Source organism: Chiloscyllium plagiosum, chromosome 16 (assembly GCF_004010195.1).
Source record: "Chiloscyllium plagiosum isolate BGI_BamShark_2017 chromosome 16, ASM401019v2, whole genome shotgun sequence".
Classification (NCBI taxonomy): domain Eukaryota; kingdom Metazoa; phylum Chordata; class Chondrichthyes; order Orectolobiformes; family Hemiscylliidae; genus Chiloscyllium; species Chiloscyllium plagiosum.
Window position 1 is genome coordinate 50942437 of NC_057725.1, and position 7030 is coordinate 50949466.

Sequence of the window (7030 nt, forward strand, 5' to 3'; positions counted from 1 at the left end):
GCTAGAACTTTCAAACAAGCACCAGGACATGGCTTGGCTGGTGGTGAGAAGGGCTCTGCCTGTGAGATCCTTTATGCATGCCCGGACCATCTGTGCACCGCATGCTGCCCTCGAACCAGCTGTGGAGGGGAACAAGACTGTCATACAACTTCTTCTGGAATGTGCCTATGCAAAGGAAGTCTGAAAAGGAATGCAGTGATATTTGTTGAGGTTCATCCCCAGCAGTTCTGTGACACAGGAGTCCACGCTCTAAGGTCTGTTCCTTGGGACGTACACAGAGATGAACATCAACTGTGCTTGGAGAACCATCAATTCGGTGAAAAACGTTCTTTGGTCCACCTTAAATTTGCTGGTCTTCTAGTTGAAGGAGTTAACCACGACTGAGTGTTGCAAGCCAGCACATTCCAAGGTCCAGGGCTACATGCTGAAGCTTTTGGCCCCTGCTGCCAAGAGGTGATAGGGAAAGATCACCGTGTAAGGTCCATTGGCCAAAGAATAACAAGGGCCCATTCAATAATTGGGCCCTGCTGATACCTCAGCCAAATGCCAAGAGATTGGACGGTTAACATAATTGTAAAAATCAACAACTCAATGTGTTCTCTGAATGTAAAGACTGGAAACATCTGAATAGCATCATCAACTGTACATGTATCAAGGATTTCTATGAACAAAGTATATTTTTGAAATAAAAAACTCCACCCAGACCCAGCCCCCTAACCTATCCGTGTAATCCCACATTTGCCAAGTCAACCTATCTAACCCACACATCTTTGGACTGAGAGGAAACTGGTGCACTCAGACAAAACCCAAGCAGACATAGGGATTAATGAAGGGAGCGGGAGCAAGTTGATATGGAGGAGGGGGAGTGATGGTGAAGGAGAAAGTGTGTAGAGGTTGTTGTAGTAGTAGTGGTGGTGGTGGTGGTGGTGGTGAGGGAGGTGAACAGGCTGGCTGGGGGATGGGGTTAGGGATTCTGGACAGGGTGGGATAGTGGTTGTGAAGGAGAGGGGTTGGGTTGAGAGGAAGGAGTGGGTGTGTGAGGAGGATGGAGGGGAAGTGATGTGGGTTGATGGGTGAGAACTAAAGTTCACCACGCGCTGTTTCCCTGAAATGAGAGGGGAGGTTGCATGCGTCACTGCCGGTCACGTGCTGTCCGCCGGATTCCTCCACTCGGAACCTTTGTCGGCGGGCCTCTTTGTGCGGGCACAGAGTTCCGGGGGGTCGGGAGAGGCCGAGGGTGCTATTGACGGGAGATGTCAAAGAAGTTGGAGACGAGTTAGGAGCTGGGGCTTGAATCTGGTAGAAGCAAGAGTTAGGACGTATTTAGGAACGGGACAAGGACAGGTATGGCAAGAATAAATCAAATGTAAGGCGCATGTTCAACAGTGCACCCGGAATAGTGTATGTATGTATGTTACATAAACCGTGCCTCTATATCCGCAATAGGTTATAGACCGGCTAATGTGTCTGGGTTAGCGAGCTTGATTGACACTGTGCCCAGATCCTGTATTGCATATTGCGTGCCTTTTACCTGGAGTACATTTAACAACATGCTCGTTTGGAATATGCACCTGAGATTATTCTAGTGTATACTTGATGTTCTATTATATCCAAAAAGGTATTATACAGATGTGTGTTCTTTCTTCATGATACATGTGTGAATATCTCAATTCACTCGGGGTACAGCATGCATGTAGGAATGTGCCAGTATACCCTGAGCAAAGTTTGCACCCAGCAGTGTGCCAATTTAAACTCTATGGAATTTAGAAGGAAGAGTGGGCATCTCATTGAAACTTACAGAATACTGAGAGGCCTGGATAAAGGGGACATGGAGAAGATGTTTCTGCTAGTAGGAGAAACTAGGACTCAAGGGCGCAGCCTCAGAGTGAAGGGCAAGCCGTTAGAACTGAGTCGAGAAGGATTTTTTTCCGCCAGTGGGTGATGAATCTATGAACTGCATTGCTACAGAAGGCTGTGGACCAATTCATTAAAGACAGAGAAATGTTCTTGATTAGTTGGGGGATCAAAGGTTGTGGGGAGAAGTCAGGAGAATAGTGTTGATAAACATAACTGCCATGATTGAATGCTGTAGCAGATCAGATGGAAAAAATGACCTAATTCTGCTCCAATATTTTATGATCTACATTGGGAGTAGAGTTTGCATCCAGTATTTGCAAACACATCTGACGTCATGTACATCTAATTGAAACACAAAATTCATTATGATCATAGATGATCATCCTACTCAATAGCCTATTCCTGCTTTTCCCCCATATTCATTGATCCCACTAGCCCCAAGTGCTGTATGTGATTTTTTTTCTTGAAATCATACTATGTTCAATGTACTGCCACTTCAACATGCCACTGTCTTCCCAGTCTTCTTTCCTTGTCATCATCTCTGACTCAGGTTGGCTGCAATGCTCCAGCAAAGCTCAGCGCAAGCTGAAAGAACAGCACCTCATATTCTGCTTGGGAACCCCACAACCTTATGCACTTAATATTAAGTTCAACAATCTTAGAGCTTGTGGACCTTTCCCTATGCTTTTCCAGCACACACAAGATTATATGGGCTGTAACCACACTGCCTATTGTCAGCAACTAATAGTCCCCATTCCACAGCTATTCAATTCCCCAGACTGATCTTTAACCACTCGTGTCTGTCCAACTATCTTTCTCTGCCTTCGGGTTCTATCTTCACCTGTTGTTTACTCGCTTCCTCCTTCCACTCCATCTTCTGTATATAAAAAAAACCTTTTCCTACCTGCCATCAGTTTTGTAGAAAGGTCACTGGACCCGAAAAGTTAACCTTGATTTCACTGAACAGATGCTGCCAGACCCCTGAGATTTACTAGCATCTTCTGTTCTTTTTTCTTGGCATTTGCTGTTCTTTAGGTTTTTTAATCTAATGTTTTAGCCTTGACTGTTTTATGTTGTAGTGAATTTCACAGGCTCACCACTCTGGATGAAGAAATTTCTCATCTTAGTCCTAAATGGTTTACCCTGCATCCTTAAACTTAGATTCCCAGTTCTGGACTTCCCCACTATCAGGAACATTTTTCCTTAACCTACCCTGTCTAGTCTTATATAGGTTTCTATGAGATTACACCTCATTCTCTTAATCAATTCAACTCCTCCTGCTATCCCAAGAGTCTGTCTGGTGTAGCACCATATTCTGGACAGAACATACAACGTGTGAGTATGCTGATAAACCTCAGATGAGTGTCATGTAATAGACATATCTAGTATAAAACATTTGTATACATAACATTTCATTTTATAATGGGAAAGAATTTAAAATTAATTGCGTGCACCACAATAATGTATAGTTAATGTTCTGCTGGTATATCTTCAAGAGAGTATACATCTAATATATAGTACAAGAAGATTACAGTGTCCATATGTGACAGTGTAATGCAATAAGCAACAAAAGGAGAAAGAAAATATATAAGCTTACAGATCTAGATTCCGCCATTTGATCCTATATTCTCAAGATGCTTGTTGTGGAATTATAAAAGTTGAAGTATGATCTGTACTTTGACTATATCTACCTTTTGTCAGCTCTATGATTTGGTTACACCCCATAGTAATAGACTAGTTGGCTTTTCATTCATTGTAGTGAATGTTGAGACTTCACAGTTAAGTGAGTTTATGTGAAACTGATCATTGCTGGCTGATCTTTCAGCCTTGAATCTGGACTCAAATCCAGTCCAGAATTATGAGATTAAAGTATATTCTTTCTGCTGATCATTAGGGTTCTGTGTGAAATTAACTTGGATCACTTCAGTTGAGTTCCCAGCAAGTGTAAATCTACAGTGCAGAACATATGCTAATTGATAATCTCATACATTGAGGCCACAAGATGGTTGGTATTGACAGTAATAGGAGGAATGTCACAATGATGCAGTACCGGGTACTCTTGAGGTTTGGAAAGAGGTATGTATTGATAGTAGGCCAGAGCTAACTTTATGTATCTGATTGTGCATCTTTGATACAATCACTGTAAAGAATGAGATCAGTTTTCCAGCATCAGCATTCCTCATGTTTAGTGTAAAAGAAAATTGAAAATTAAGGCAAGTGCCTAAAGTAGAAAAGCAGTAGCTATTACAGATTTTTGTAACTTTACTGCAGTACATGACTGAATATAATAGGATCCAAGCAGTGACATTGCCATTAATAACAGCTTACATTTGTGTAATGTCCCACATTTAATAAAAATGTAATAATGATAAAGTGTAAAGAAGGAAGAGAAAATGCACACTGAGCAAGGAGGAAGGTTTGTGCAGCTGGTTAGGGGATTAGACCAAACAAAATGAGAGGCATGTTTTGAAAGACTTTTAAAAGCAGATAGGGAAATGGTAAGGGAGAAGATTTATATAGAATATTAGAGAGCAATGATGGAAGGAGCATTTGGTAGTAAGAAGGAAGGAAAAGATTAGTATTGGAGAATTGAAAACATCCAAGTATAGGATTCTGTAGAAATTAGTATGGAACTAGGCAATTCAGCTTAACCAGTAGTCAAACAACTGCTGAAGTCTCTGCTACCAGAACCACCCACCTTAACAGTTGCAACATTTCACAGTCTATTTGTAATGGATAAGTCAAAGGCTGTATGAAATATTTTTCAACATTTACTTTTTGGATTCACCCCTCATTTCTAATCAGTGTGTCTTTTTTTTTGCATTAAGTAGCTGATGAACTCACTTTTTTTTATTTAAAGCCTAGTTAAATTGGGTCTTGTTAAAACATAATGCTTTTAACTAGAAATGATATCTATAAGGGAAGGAATCCTTTTAAAATTAACCATGTTATGACCATGTAAGGGAGGTTGAGTGAAGTAGTACCAATTCACCCCTCCTCATCTGGGGTCATAATGAACTGGGGCCCCTTGCCAGGTCCTGGTCATATCAAAATTAAAAATGGGCAGGAGCTTGAGTAGAATATATCTGGGAGAATCAAAAAAGGAAGCAAAACAAAACTTTGGCTACATGAACTAACATTGAGGGCAATTAAGAATTTAGCAGCAAAAAAAGGCAAGACTGTAAATGTATGTTGAAGGTTTACTAGGTGGTGATGGGTTTGTGGAATATATAACAAATAGTTTTCTAAATTAGTATACTTAGGAACAAACTAGAGGTGTGCCCAATCAGGAGAAATTGAGTTAATGAGACCTATATTTTCTGATGTTTAGAACAATGAGAGGAGATCTGATTGAAACATAAAATTATTTAAGACACTTGATGGTATTTCCTGAGTTCAGCTTCTGAATGAAGGGCTTAAACATTTAAGGTTGTGATCTGGAGAAATTTCTTCACACAAAGCACTATAAACTCCCAGAGATCAATGGATGCAAAGCCATAGAGTACTTTCAAGGTATTGATTGATAGACAGATAATGTGGATAGGTGAGGTTAGTGTAAAACGTTTGCCCTGATTCTCTTGAAAGGGAGAACAGGAATCAAGGGGCCAAATGGCTTACTTCTACTTCTTGTGTTCTATCTTCAGGAAGAGAACCAGTTGGGGACTGTAAAATAAAAATAACTCTGAGGATTGGTTTGGAGATTATCACAAGCTTTCAAAGTTTTTAGAAAGATATTAAATAGATCCAGAAATATAAGCTAGAATGGCTGGCAAGGTAATCTAGACTGACCTGTAGGGAGTGGCCTAGTCAGTCTTTAGGGTCTGGACGTTTAGATTGATTGATAGCTGATTGGTGAGAAGTTGGGACTGCCTGATGTGAGGACAAAGGGTGGGTTTATATTTTATAAGAACATCACTGATTTTCAAGCAATTCTGGCACAACTGTTGTTATATTCACTGAATTTGCTTCTGTTACCCTTTCTCTTTAACAAGGCTTCAATTTTTCATCTTTGTTCTTTTTTATCCTTTCACTTCTGGTTTAGAATCAATTTTCTGTCTTTCGTTTTTATTTTATATGTGACATGTCTTTTTACTTAGCACGTTGGTTCTTGTGCTGCCTTGCTTTGCTGTAGAATTTTCCTTTGGCAATATTTTTTGTTTCTTTTTCATCACAGCTCTCTCTTGGTGTCCTCTGCCAAATAATATTGGGCACCTGCTTTCGTGAATTGATGATGACAGTCAAACTCTTAATTGTTAAAGCACTATAAAGGAACCAGGCGTGCACAATCTGTAACCTTTTCATAAAATTGAATGTTTCAACTTTGCAATATTTGCAACCCACAATAGACTTTTCACCTTGGCTTCTTCTCTGGAATCATCCCTTGATTACCTTGACAGGCAAGTGCAAATACAACTGTCCCTTTTTTTTACCTATATTCTCCCTATTTCTCTTTGGGTAAGGGTTCCCTGGTATGTCCTCCTATTCTTCAGTATCTCACCCAGATGATCAGTCTTCACACATTAACCTTGACAATGAGCATGTAAAATCATAGCAGGCATCACATCCTATCCTATTTCAGATATCACTTTCAATTATATTGGCAGCTAAGTATATGTTGTTGTGTGCAATGTTTGAGCATCTGCTGCTGAAGGTCTCTTGTGAGGGAGTTTATTGCTCCATGTATCAGATAAATCTGGGTTACTAGCCTGATAAATTTGAAATGCTAGAATGTTTTATTTCTGTTCCGTTGTTACGATTGTCTATCATTCCCTAGATGATGGATAGTGAAGGAATGGTGTGCAGGGGTAAATATTCTCGATGTCCTGCTTTTGATGCTGACATTTGAGAACAGAATCTGACTGGACTGAGTCATACATCATGCATGAATTTGCTCATGACACTTACTGTGACTCAAGTTTGATGCCCATGAACTGTGGAAAGACCTCTTTCCTTATTCTCTTAGTGTCAGCTGTAAATTGACTCAATCTTGTAGAGGAGAAAGTGAGGTCTGCAGATGCTGGAGATCAGAGCTGGAAATGTGTTGCTGGAAAAGCGCAGCAGGTCAGGCAGCATCCAGGGAACAGGAGAATCGATGTTTCGGGCATAAGCCCTTCTTCAGGAATGGGGAAAGTTGGTCCAGCAGGCTAAGATAAAAGGTGGGGAGGAGGGACTT

The 7030-nt window shown here is 40.5% G+C and overlaps 1 protein-coding gene across 1 annotated transcript in view; it reads left to right on the top strand.

The window, feature by feature from the left end:
- The first annotated feature begins 1110 nt into the window (after nucleotides 1–1110).
- Nucleotides 1111–7030, top strand: part of gtf2h1 (general transcription factor IIH, polypeptide 1) — a 71451-nt gene continuing 65531 nt past the window's right edge. Inside the window, exon 1 of the mRNA XM_043706099.1 lies at nucleotides 1111–1344. The gene's annotated coding sequence lies outside the window, so the exon portion shown is untranslated. The remainder of the gene's footprint in view (nucleotides 1345–7030) is intronic.